Raw genomic sequence first — 14,382 nt, forward strand, 5'->3', positions numbered from 1 at the left:
AGAGTAATTCATTAGATCACCTCTTGGCAAACTTGCATCTTACATAAGAAAAAGTGAGTTCCCTATGCAAAATTTCCAATGTGACATAAGGAAGAGAAAATAAATGGTGGGAGTGTTGAAGTAATTATAGCCATTCTTAGGGATAATTTTATTATAAGAATTATGAGTTATATCACACACACAAACGAAAATGTGAAGAGAGAGATAAGCATGAAAAATGGAAATAAGAGATTAGTAAGGAAGCAGAAATGGCCTAGAGTACGTCTTGTCTTGTAAATCAGTATAGGTTGTTGATCTGGAAACAGTCATACTGATATTAACAGAATATAGGGGTCATCAAGCAATTCTCATCTACCTCATAGTATTGATAAGATATATATATACTATTTTAATATGAAAAGTCTCTAGACCAGGACTCAATTCTTTATCTATGATTATAATATGAATTTGAATATCTTATCTGAACTCAAATTTTCTAAGGCAAAAATAAAAATCAGAGGATTCACATACAGTGCTGAGAAACTTCTAAGGGTTCTTTTAATAAATTATTTTAATTAAATATTTTAATACAAACTTAATTTTTGAAATGTGGCATATGAATATTACTTTTGGTGAGCACCTAAATTATATTCAGTGTTGCAATAAATCTATTTTTAATATTTGGATAATTTGTTAAAGATTTTATACATTTACATTTAAAGTATAAATTATAAGCTTCAGTGACTTTTAATGCCTATTGGTGCCTATATATTACTATTAACTGTGTAATTAAAATGCATGTACTCAATAGTTTACAATATATAATAATCAGAGGTTTTATCAATTCTACAATTGATTGTGTACTTGTATAATCTCACATTAGAATCACATTTTCTTTGTTAAATGAAGTACATGCATAACTCTGAACTTGAGCTGCTCAGACATATTTCTGAGATTTCTGAATATCTTGTAGCTAAAACATATCCTGTACTTTTTCATAATTTGTCTTGGCAATATAATTTGAGGTTGCACATTGTGGTATTAGTTTAGCTCTAGCTCAGAGAAGAAAGACCCACGTCAGTTCCAGATTTACCAGGTTTTCAATGCTAGCATAGGAGCATCTCTGTTCATCATCTAAATGTGAAGAATCCTGTTGAAACTGATATCCTCAGATCACCCTAAGAAGCTTGTAACTTGACAAGGCCATTTAGAACAGCTCAAGGCGAACCAGATGTTTAAAAGTCCAGCTTTTATAAAGGTGATTTGGATGCCATAGCTAAGTACATTGCAAGTACAACAGAACAGAACAACCTTCTAAGTGACTTCTGATATTAGGAAAGAAATCTGTTCAATGCTTGAAATTTTCAGTCAACATCAATAATTTTCCAGAGGTGAGCATAGTAAGTGAATGTCTTCAAAATGGCACTTTCAAAATGCAGCTCTATTAGGAGGGAAGAAAGCACCCGTTCCATTAGCCTATGAGAAGAAATTGCATATCAAGATCTTCAGGGAATGATCACCAATAAGTATATTTTCAAAAGGAAAAATAAGGAAAGAAAAAATCTGAGAAAGAATCACTGCCCAACCAATGCATCTAGGTAGGCCACTCCAAAGACAGTAGAAGGACACTTGAGATAGCCAAGGCAAAGATGAGGTCACAACAAAGATAATGTTTGCCCCAACGTGAATAGGGCTTACAGAGATAATTGTGTGTTTTTTATGAACCCAGAGTATATAGATTCAATCGTTTACCTCCATTTCTCCTGTAAACTAGGAATAATACTAAAAACTGCATCAGAGGTAAGGTTAGAGTATCATAAATTATTCACCAAAAAAACACATGGGAAGCATTTAGATCTTTATAACAATACATATAATTTAATGTGGAGATTCACTAATTAAAATAGAGTATCTTGGCATGTTTGTAATTTACCTATATAATACATTATTATTTTTATAACTTACTCATATTCCAGTAAGCCAATGCTCTGGAAAAGAAAAGAAAAAACATATTTTGCCACCTTTTATTTTCTGCAGCATGATCATGGTGCTTAATTTTGTTTTCTTTAACTTAGTGAAGTGTCTCAAGTCTTTCCCACTCATGTAAGAAAATGAAATTCAAACCAATTATAAGCAACTATCCTTAATTTTTATTCCTAACAAATGAACATACTTTTAAATGACATTACAGGGTATTTTTCACACTTCTCCTAGATGATAGATAAATTCTTAAGGCACTTCTCATTGCCAGGAAATGGGAGCTCTTGTCACTGTTCGAATAAAATGAACATACACAAGAGTCTCTGGGAGACTGATAATCTCAGAGTTTCCCTGGTCAGCTCCCTGTAGTCCCCAAGCTTGTGTTCCACAGACTTTACCTGCATGAGGATTTCAGAATTAGGCTTTTCTTTGTAATTTCACTCTCTAATAATGGGATTCTCTGGGCACTTTCTCAATTATTTCTACTTCCTAGTGTGATGCTACAGAACTAAATGTGGAGATTTATGTACTTAGTCTCCTGCAGATCAAGATGATTATATATATATATATATATATATATATATATATATATATATATATATATATATAAAATTTTGTGAACTGGAATTTCCTTCAATATGCAGACTAACATTGTAGTTTAATTTTTCTTTCTCTTTCCTTCCCCTTTTTATTCCTCCAGAATTTCTACCTTCCATCTTCCCTCCTTCATTCCCTTCATTCCTCACTTCATTTCTTCCTTCTTTTTTTTCAACCTATCTTTCCAGTTACCAGAAAACAGGTGTTAGTTGTTTCTATTCCCATAACATTTTATTTGCTTTTGAGGAAAAGCCATGGCTCTTTAAAATCCCTTATTTAATAAGTATACACAAAGAATCACACAGAAGTAAAATTTAGGTAAATAATTATAGTAAAATGTTAGCTAATTAACTATTATTAAATTAAGTTAAATAGTAATAAACTTCCCCTTTTGCCATCAGATACTAAGATCAAAATATACATTTAATGACTATTTTAAGAACCCTTCACATTTCTTGGGCCAAATCATACTGCTTTGATTATGGTCATGTCAATTCAACTGTGGCCACAGTCATCAACCAGTATGATATATCCTTCTTTGAACCTAATCTCATTTCATCACTTTTATCCCTGTTCTTTAACATGAAATAGGTTCTTAATTCTCACTAAGATCTCTATTAGATCCTTTCTCCCCATTATTTTTTTAATTAAATGGTCCTGTCATTTAGGACCATTTAAAGTTGTCATTGAACTACTTTAAATTACATTACTTTGATAATTATGATTAACAAATTCATTTTTCCAGTGGGGGAAAATGGGAGTTATATAACATACTTCATAGTTTTGTCAAAATATTAAAGATAATATCTTTAAAATAAATAGTGTCATATATGGTATTTAATAAATCATTTTAAATATGGTAAAATAATCACACTGTCATTGTTAAATAACATTATATCAATTGTTAGTGTACATTTAATAAATTAAATATACATATTATTTGTGTCTATTTCTTCAGTGTCTTTTCTGTTGTGTTGTTCTGTATTTGTTTCTTCAGCAATTCCATAGTACACTGATTAGTTTAGCTTTCTATAAGAAGTTAATTCCTGAGCCAATGTGTTGGAGTGTTGAGCTGACATTTTTTTTTTTTTTTTTTTTTGTAGCAGGTATAGGGTTTCTAATTCTTAGGTCTTTGACCAACTTTGAGTTGAGTTTTGTGCAGGATGAGAGATAGGGTCTCAATTTCATTCTACTACATACTGATTTCCAGTTTTTCCAGCATCATTTATTAAAGAATCTATCTTTTCTCCAATGTATGTTTTTGCTACCTTTGTCTAGTATGAGATAACTCTATTTATGTGGGTTTGTCTTTCTGTCTTCTATTCCATTGATCACCATGACTGTTTTGGTGCCAAAACCATGCTCTTTTTGTTATTAGAGCTCTCTATTATAATTTAAGTTCTGGTAATATGATGCTTCCTGCTTCACTTTTTTTCACTAAGAATTGTTTTGGGTATTCTGGGCTTTTATTCTTCCAAATGAATTTCATGACTGTTTTTTTTTCTGCTTCTATAAAGATTATCACTGTAATTTTGATGGGAATTGCATTGCACTTTGGTATTATGACCATTTTTGCAATATTAATTCTACTTATACAAGAAATTGGAAGGCCTTTCAAGCTTCTAAGATCTTCAATTTCTTCCTTCAATTTTCTGTAGTTTTTATTGTAAAGGGCTTCACTAGATTGATTTCCAAATGTTTTTTCTTGAGGCTATTTTGAGTGGGATAGTTTTTCTAATTTTAGCAGTCTTGGAATCATGTTGTGAGTCTGTGAACTCTCCAAATTAAAAAAAAAAATGTTTTGGTTACTCTAATTTTCTTCCTATGTTAAATGTTAGAACTAACTTGCTGGTTTCTATAAAATTCATGTTTAAATTTATAATCATAATATTAGTAGTATATAGAATAATTTGAAGAATTGACATATTTCTAAGATGATGTATCCCATACAATGAATGATATATAGGATTCATTATTGTTTTGTATGTATTTGATGTGTATCATCCATTGTGTACGATACATCATGTTAGTAATAGGTTAATTCTTCAAATTATCCTATTTACTAGTGATATTATATATATATATATATATATATATATATATATATATTGATTTGTCTATGATTTGTGAATTTTAAGAAACATTTATAGCATTTTTGTTAGATTTAAACTAATGTTCTTCATGTTTCTAATATTCTTTTTTTATTGTAGATGAACTCAATATCTTCATTATTTATTTTTATGTGGTGCTGAGGATTGAACACAGAGCTTCACATATGAGAGGCAAGTGCTCTACCATTGAGCCACAACCCTAGCCCCATGTTTCTGATATTCTAAATGGTAATTTTATATAATTTTAATTTTCAATTGCACTTTGCTATAATGTGAGCCTTAATTTTTCCAGTATTATCATAGTATTAAGTGGTCTTTCTTAACATGCTGATTTATGTAAGTTGCTCCCAAAATACTCTGTAATCCACTACATAGACAATTACTTATAAATAGAGGTCATTTTAATAATTATTTTCCACATGGCACACATCTTATTTCTTTTTTTTCCTACCTGGAATGACTAGATTTTCAGTTAAGTGGTACATAATTTCAAGTGCAAATATTACTTTGTGCTCTATTATTAGAAAACAGAGTGTTTTACCACTAATTGTGAACTTATCTATAGGTTTTTTTCTGGGTATAGTTTATTTTTTGTTTTTAGGGTTTGATAGACATTTATTTTTTCATAGATTCTCATCAACAAATTAAAAAATATTATTACTTTCCTGGTGAGTCAGTGTCTGCCTCTCTGTTTCTCTCTTACACACAAATGTATGCATGATCTATTTATATAATAAATTAAATAGTTTTTGATTCTGAAACATGGAAAAAAATTTACATGACAAAGGTATGTTCATGGTATATTATCCTTATCATATATTGATGAATTTTATCACCTAATATACAATGGTACTTTTTCTCTGTGTTCCTGGTAAGTATTGAGCAGCTAATCTTTGTTCTTTCAGTACAACAATGACCTTGAAAAATTAGTTGAGCAAAATAGCACCTTCTTCAATTTTGTGGAATAGATATATTAGAATTGGTATGATTTCTTCCTCAATTGTTTAAAAGAGCTTACCATAATGGCTTCAGTGTATAAAGATGGGTATCTTTGAATTTTAACAATGCATCCAATTTATTCAATGGATAGTACTGTTTAGTACTACATTCTGCATTAAACTTTGGTAGTTTAGTATCTCTTAAGGAATATGTTACTTTATTTATGTTGTGGAATTTATTAACATAGTATTTTTTTATAAGATTGACATTCCAATGATTTATTTAAAAAGCAAACATGTTTAAAGTAGGAGGAGGAAGAGAAAAAGAGGGAGGCCTCAGGGCAAGGGCAGGAGTCCAGCAGCCGTCATGCTGTCCAAAGCCTGGACTGATAACTCCCTCCCATGTACAGTGTAAATAGAGACTCCTGCCCCTTGAGCCCATCTGCAATGGGACTCAAACACCTTGAGCCAGTGTAGATGGGGACTTTCTTGTCTTAAGTCTGTTTGAACTGATGGCTTTGGCCACAAAGAATCCCTCTTCTGGGCTTCAGGCCCCTCCCTGAGGTGTGTGGAGATGGTGGGTGGCAGCTGTTGGAGAAGACACATGTGTCAAGGCACTGGAGACTCCAGAGTGTTCTGTGACATCATCTCCACATTCCCATTTGCACGCAAGGGAGAGGTAGGTCAATGGGCAGAGGTGGACCTGCTAGCAGCAGTGGCTGGATGCTTTACCACACGCCACGCAGCCTCTGTGCCCAAGTCTCCTTTTGTCACTGCTAGAGGTCACAGAATGTGAGACATGGGATTTGAAGACTGGATGTGTTAAACCATCTCAGGGTTGCTACTTTTTTTTTTTTTTGGTCTTTTTTTTTTAATTGGTTGTTCAAAACATTACATAGTTCTTGATATATCATATTTCACACTTTGATTCAAGTGGGTTATGAACTCCCATTTTTACCCCGTATACAGTTTGCAGAATCACATCAGTTACACTTCCACTGATTTACATATTGACATACTCATATCTGTTGTATTCTGCTGCCTTTCCTATCCTCTACTATCCCCCTCCCCTTCCCTCCCCTCCCCTCTTCTCTCTGTACCCCCTCTACTGTAATTCATTTCTCCCCCTTGTATTATTTTTCCCTTTCCCCTCACTTCCTCTTGTATGTAATTTTTTATAACCCTGAGGGTCTCCTTCCATTTCCAAGCAATTTCCCTTCTCTCTCCCTTTCCCTCCCACCTCTCATCCCTGTTTAATGTTAGTCATCTTCTCATGCTCTTCTTCCCTACTCTGTTCTTAGTTACTCTCCTTATATCAAAGAGGACATTTGGCATTTGTTTTTTAGGGATTGGCTAGCTTCACTTAGCATAATCTGCTCTAATGCCATCCTTAACATAGTATTAATAGCATTCCTTTAATAGCTTTTAAGTATCAAGAGCATTTGTAGCGATGTCCCTTTCTGATACATATGATTACTCTACATTTTTTGAATTAAAGTTTTTTTTAAGTTGTTGATGGAACTTAATTTTTTTATGTATTCATTTATATGTAGTGCTGAGAAATTAACCCAGTGCCTCACACATCCTAGGCAAACACTCTACCACTGCAGTACAACCCCAGCCCTTATTCTTTACTTTTTTGTGTAATCAATCTTGATAAATATTTATCTTTATAATTGATCATCCCTAAACCACAATCACTGCTGCAGGCCCCTGATCCCCCAGACACTTTCCTGGATGTCTTCTTTTTCTGGAAACTCTCCCTTTAGCTCAACTTCCTGGAGTCCTTTATGGCTGTGTTTAAATACTCCTTTGTAGTGAGGCTTACTCTGGTCATTCCCTTTTACCCTGATAAACTTTTACTTTTTACTCACGAAATTTCTTATTCCTCTACTTTCCTTTTTCTCTTTTCAATGATATTTATTCTTTATATCACACTCAGGAGTCCTTTCCTTACTTGTTTGTTCTCTTATATACCTCAAACAGATAATAATTTCTGAAATGAATTAACTATTCCCTACATAGGTATTGAATGAGTAAAATGCATTATGGAATGAAAAAGGAAGGTGGCAAAAAATTAAAACAAAACTTAATCAAAAAACATGAATCAAATCTGAGAATTTACCAGGAGCAGTGAGCAAAATACAAAGGAATGATTATTGCATTGACAAAAACAAACCTACTAATTGAGAAAAGGAGGATCCAGTACAAATAATGAATCACTCTGACTGAGATTGCTGAAGTTTAGACCCATGCACTATGTCATCTACAGTGCAATTTTTAGAATTTCATGTTATCAAATGGGGTTTCATGTGATGCTGCATTATTAGATAACCTCAAGGTTTTTTCTGCTTTTAGGGTTACTACTAGGTCCCTTCCAAGGAAATTATATTTTACACATTTGACAAACTTTTTATTCATTTCACATTGGTTCTACATGGAATTCTTCCCAGAAATTTCCCCTTAGGTAGTAATATTTCAAACACAGACTCTGCAATTTTCTAGGCAACACCAATTTCTTCTGCATATGTTTAATTTTATCCCCACATTTGCTGTGAAAAGATAAAATCAATATTTGGGAAATAATTTGAATGCTTACAATGCAAAATAGAATGAATCAAAGCATTTTTTAATGTTTTAGACATTTTCTTTCAGACAATTAATCCCTTTGTTGACGAAAATCTGGCTACCAATTTTTCTGTTTCAAGTTTGACACATTTTGATTCTCAATTTAGTTGAAACATCCCAAGTGACTCAACCATTCTCAACTTAATGATGCAACTGAGTGTTTTATAACTGACTACCTCTTCTGCATCATGTAAAAGAAACAAAAGGCTGGAAAAAATTAAAGGATAGAATTTGAGGCTATTACTAAGTGTTTTTATCTTTTTAAAAATGTTCTCAGATAATTTATCTATCCACTTACTTTATTTTAGCAAATGCTTATGCACCTTATCCTGAGAAACATTTTGTATCAGAAATATTTATGTACAAGAAACACATAATATGCTAAAGAATAAGGATTAATGAATTCTGACTGAGCAGGATATCTAATTGTAATCTGATTTTTAAAGTTGTACTAAAATTTACATATTGTATAATGCATGTTTGCTTTTCCTAAGAAGTTAAATATATCATCCTGAAGATAGACAATTTTCAGAGATCTTTATTTTAGGTCTTTATCAGGACACAAAAAGGAATATGATTGTATAAATAAATGATAAAGTAAAAAATTCAATTAAGTATTAGTTCTAGTTGATTATCTTTCTCTACTATAAATCTACATCTACATATTTATGAGTAAATGTATTTTTAAATGTGAAAGTGAAAAAAGAAAATTGTAATACTTATTTAGTTTTTTCAAATATTACACTTTATGAATATTTGGGAAACAAACTTACTAAACAAGCTGGCAAAGGGAACTTCTTAGTATCACAAAAGAACAATCTTCTATTCCTTATCTTTTAATGTGTTATTTAAAATTCAAAACAAATTGCAAACTGGAAAACTATATGTATGAAAATTATTGATTACCAGTAATGCTTTATATTTAGCTAATATGATTATTAAAACTCTATGAACAACTAAGAATTTACTCCCCAATCATTTCAGGTCAATTCACATTAATTTATAATTATTCTAAAATGCATTGGTCTTTTTGCCCACCTTAAATTCATGAATGTGAGAAAAATTGAATCTGTGATAATTCAGTATCTACACTGCCTTGGGCTCATCAGTTGAAGAGTCAGTACCCATTGCATAGTGATGGAATTGAAATTATATGGGGTATAGAGGTTATTGACTTTATTCCCTACTGACCAAAAAAATAAAAATTAGAATGTCTTGACTTTTTGAATATGTCTAAGATCCAATTATTATTTTTTTTTATTTACCTCTGTATCTCAAGTATGTAAAAGGAGTTAAAACCAGTTGAGTTATTTGGAGTTTCTGGTTAATCATGTTTCTTCACTACATTTTCCCTATTCTTTTGGAGACTGGATATCATGTGTATTCAAAAAGTTTTTTCTCCTAAGTTTAGAAATGTTATGTTATATATGCAATGTCTCCTAATTGATCACATAGTCAAAAGGATAAGTTGTTATGAGATATGTAACAAAGCCAAATATATTAACAATTATAGATTATATACTGATGACAATGTTGATTTGCTAATTGTCTATATGAAACATTAAGTTAGATGTTTCAAAAATGTATTATTATCAATTTCTAATTCAATTTTATTTTTTAATAAGATTACAAAAAATAAAATATTTGAATATCAATTACATATTAATGGGGATTCTGATTCAAGGGAAAATAGTTTAGGCAAACTGTTCTCTGCCTTTACCCCTGAATGCATCAATAAATATTAGGCACAACTTGTAAAACACCTTTCTAAGAACTCTGAAAAATAAACTGTTGCAGGTAGATTAGAGGGATCAAAGTTCAAATTTCATCCCCATTACTACACAGTTTGCCATATTCTATCCTACTATTGTCTGCCCACAGTAAAAGCCAGATTGAAACATAGTGTGAACATAAATGGACCTAATGGAAGCCTTCTATTTCTGGGACAGAGTATGACAGAAGATATGTATAGTTTGGAAAAAATGGTGTTCTGACTTGTCCTTTTTCCTTTATTCCAGAAATCTAAAATTCTGACAAACATAGCAATCCTGAATATGTGTACAACAAAATGTGAGACTAAAAACATGTTAAAAAGAAACTTATAGAAATGAATGGAGAAATTTCCAAACCAAAACTTTATTTGAAGATCTCAAAATTCCTCTCACAGTAACCCATGGGAATAGTATATATAAGTTGTAATGGAATAGAAGAGTTGAACAACACCATCAGCTATCCTGATCAATACACATTTATGGGATATTTTATACCAAAACAGAAAAATACAATATTTTGTAAGTGCAATATAGTAATCACTATTATGTAGCATATATCCTGAATTATAAAACAAAGCAAACTGTAACACATTTAAAACAAGTGCAATCATACAAGGTGTTCTTTGTAATCTGTAAAAGAAATGAAACTATGAAGTTCCCCAAAACTTGGAAATAAAACAATTCACTACTAAATTACATATGGATGAAAAGAAAAGTCTCAAGAGAAACTGAAATCCACTTGTAATCAAATCAAAATAAACTTCAGAAGAAAAAAATTGTAAACTACAGATAAAGCAGTACAAAGAAAAAAAATGTACAGTTGATTAAATGCTTGTTGTAGAAAAGCACAAAGATTTAAGTGAAGAATCAAGGATGTCACCTCACCAAATTAGCAAAAAGAATAAGGAAATTAACAAAACAAAGTAAGCAGTATGAATGTAATAATAAAGACACAAGCCAGGCATGCTAGTGCACCCCTATAATCCCAGTGACTTAAAGGCTCAAGCAAAAGGAATGCAAATCTGAAACCAACCTCAGGAACCTTGGGAGAACTTGACTCAAACTAAAAACGGAAAAAGAAGTGGGGTACAACTCAGTGGTAATGTGCTCCTGGGTTCAATCCTGAATCAAAAAAAGAAAAGAAAAAAGAAAAAAAATAAGCAGGAAATATTTAATATAGTTATAAACTAGAAATTATAAAATGATCATTACAGTTGTGAAACCTCTAACCAAACTGAAAAAGCTGAAGGAGTGGAGATACAAAACAACAATACCAGGAATGAGTGTGGGAATTTCATTACAGAGCTTACTGGAATTTAAAGAATCACAAAGGAATATTTTGAATATTAGTCACAAATCTTCAATAATTTAGATGAAGTGCAATGAGTCTTTGAAAGCCTCAAGATTACCAAATCTCAGTCAAGAAAACATGATAAACATTATAAATAGTAAATAATTGTTCTAGGGCCTTGGAGTTTAGCTCAGTGGTAGAGCACTTATCTGGAAGCACAAGGCTCTCAGTTGGATCCCAAGCACAAAAGGAAAAAAAAGAAGGAAGGGAGGGAAAAAGGAAGAAAGGAAGGAAGGAAGAGAGAGAGAGAGAGGGAGTAAAATGTCATCTTAGTAAATTTAAATGGCTTAAAGAAGTGGGACAATGTTACAGCCTTATCTCATGGCTTTACAAAGTTTATACACTCAGAAATTTTCTAATAAGAAAATGAAAAGCTCACTTTTCATTTGTGAAATTGGAGAATTCCTAAGTCAAATTTTCTTTTAAAGAGAAATAAAAATATATTGTAATAAAAATAATACAACTAAGGTTTACCTCTTAGAAAATAAACAGCAAAATTAAAGGGCATCAGCTAGTTTCAAATTAAAATTTGTTTAAAAAATAAGAATCAACATCTAAATAAAGTTGATTGTAGGTAAATTTATATTTTGGTAAACATAAGTTTGAAATGTTCATTCAAGGAAAGAGAAGTCTAGCAAGACAATCTAGGCTTTCATTCACTCATTACAAAATATATATGTATTTAGTGTGTATTATGTTTCAAGTTTTAGGAATTTCAGATAAAGAGCTATAGAAGGAAATAATAAAGTTTCTGTTCCCTTGTAGTATATATGCTATGATCAGGATAAATTAACAACAACAAAAAATTACAAAAAATAATAATGTGAGGTTATTTAACAATGAGTCACAGAAAGGATTAGTCAGGGAACACTTCTCTGACAAGACATGATCTGAAAAGGATCTAAAGGAAGTGAGACATAAATGGATGCTTTGTGTTGAGGGAAACTTTCAGAATAAAAGAATGGAAAGAATAGAATGAAGACCTCATTTTGCCTTTTTAAGGAGAGCAAGGCAGCCACTGTGGCTGGAACACAGTGAGCCACGACACATATGGGATGGTATGGATTCAGAAGAAGCAAAGGTGGGAGGTGTGGCAGATCACAAAGAGACTCATGGGCCATACTAAGGATCTGGCTTTTATTATGTAATCAAAGATATTTGAGGATTTAATGTAGAAATAGCTTGTTGGTTTTTTTTGTTTTGATATATAAAACTATTTTCCATGAAGGTGAGATTGAGGTGAGTTATGGCATGCCTTGAAACAGGACTAGAAAGGATGATATTGAACTGGTTCAGGCAAAATATCATGGTGATCTGAACTAGAAGTAGCATTGGAGGTGGTTAAATTGATTCATGGGATATGAGAAATGTTTTCAATGATATTTATAACCATTTATCTATGCCCTGAGAATAACGAATAAGGCTGTTTTAAAACATTTTATTAAATACAAAATTAATTTCTAGATCAGAATAATAGATAGAACAAAACATGATTCACATGGAAGATTACATATTGTTATTACTCAAAAATGTTTCAAAAGTTACACTGTTCTTTCTATCTTTCTCAAAATAATTGTACGTGTATTCAAAGAAACTTTTGGATAGAATGAGCTTCTAGCACTTGACACCTATTATTGTTTTTCTCCCCAAAATTAAAAACTAAATATAGAATTAAGGAAATGTTTTCCTATGAAAAACTTACAGAAGTGTTAAAAAACTAAACTTGGCAATCTCTACAGAATATAGATAGATAGATATAGATATGTATATAGAGAGATGATATGTAATTATATATTTCATAAAGAAAGTAAAGTATAATTTAATATAAGTATTTAAAATAAAAATTGTTCACATGGGAAGATTTGTATCCTCTATTTATACAGACACACACGCACACATACATGTAGCTGGATACATATAAATAAACACACACAGATATTAAAGTTATTTATTTTATGTTACATATACATATCTATAATTACAAAGTTGAACATTGACCATTTTTGTGTGTAATGTCCTCCCTTCTCTGTGAAATGTTACCTTTGTAGTCAGAAAGATTCTATTCTTGTGTTAGTTAGCTTTTCATTGCTGTGAGCACAGTATCTGAGAAGAACAACTAAGAGAAGGAAAGATTTATTTTGCCACACAGTTTCAGATCTTAGGTCCATGGTCAGCTGATTTCATTGCTCTGGGTGAGACAGATCATCATGGAGGGAAAGCATGGCAGAGGAGTACGGCTTTACTCATGGTGGCCTGGAACCACAGAGAGAGAGGTAGAGAGAGAGAGAGAGAGAGAAAGGGACTGCAGATAAAATAACCCTTCTAGGATATGCCTCTAGTAACACATCTCCTCTAGCTGTATCCTACCTGCCTACAGTTACCACACAGTGATCCCATTCAGACTACAATGGGCTGATTAGATTACAACTCTGGAAATCTAATCATTTTACTTCTCAATATTACTGTATTAATACAGGAGCTTCTGAAAGTACAAACCTCATATCCAAAGCATAACATTTCATCCTTCACACCCAAAAGCTTATAACCATCTCACAATGCAAAATGCATTTGTTCCATCTCCAAGAGTTCCCAAATGCTTAACAGTGCCAGCACTGCCAAAATGTCTAAGTCTTAAGTCTCACCCGAGGCTCAAATCAATCTTTTGGCTGTGTGCCCTGTAAAAATCAAAATCGATTTGCATACATCCAATAAACAATGGCATAGAGTAACCTTCTCCATTTCAAATAAAGTAATGGGGCACCTAAAGAAGAAATGGAATCAAAGAAAGACTGAAATCCAGCAAGGTAAACAAGCCCTGTATCTCTAGATACAGAACTAGGGCATATGCTGGTGAGATGTGAATTCCAAAAGACTTGGGCAGCCCCACCATTTTGTCCTTTCATGTTGAAGCACTCACAGCTACTCTCTTGGCCTAGCCATCTCTACAGCCAGACGCTTTCCATGGTGGAGAATTCATGTTACTGGCATTTCTTTTCTTTTCTTTTTTTTGGGGGGGTGTGGGGGTG

Source organism: Spermophilus citellus, assembly GCF_964194105.1.
Source record: "Spermophilus citellus genome assembly, chromosome: 5".
Lineage (NCBI taxonomy): Eukaryota > Metazoa > Chordata > Mammalia > Rodentia > Sciuridae > Spermophilus > Spermophilus citellus.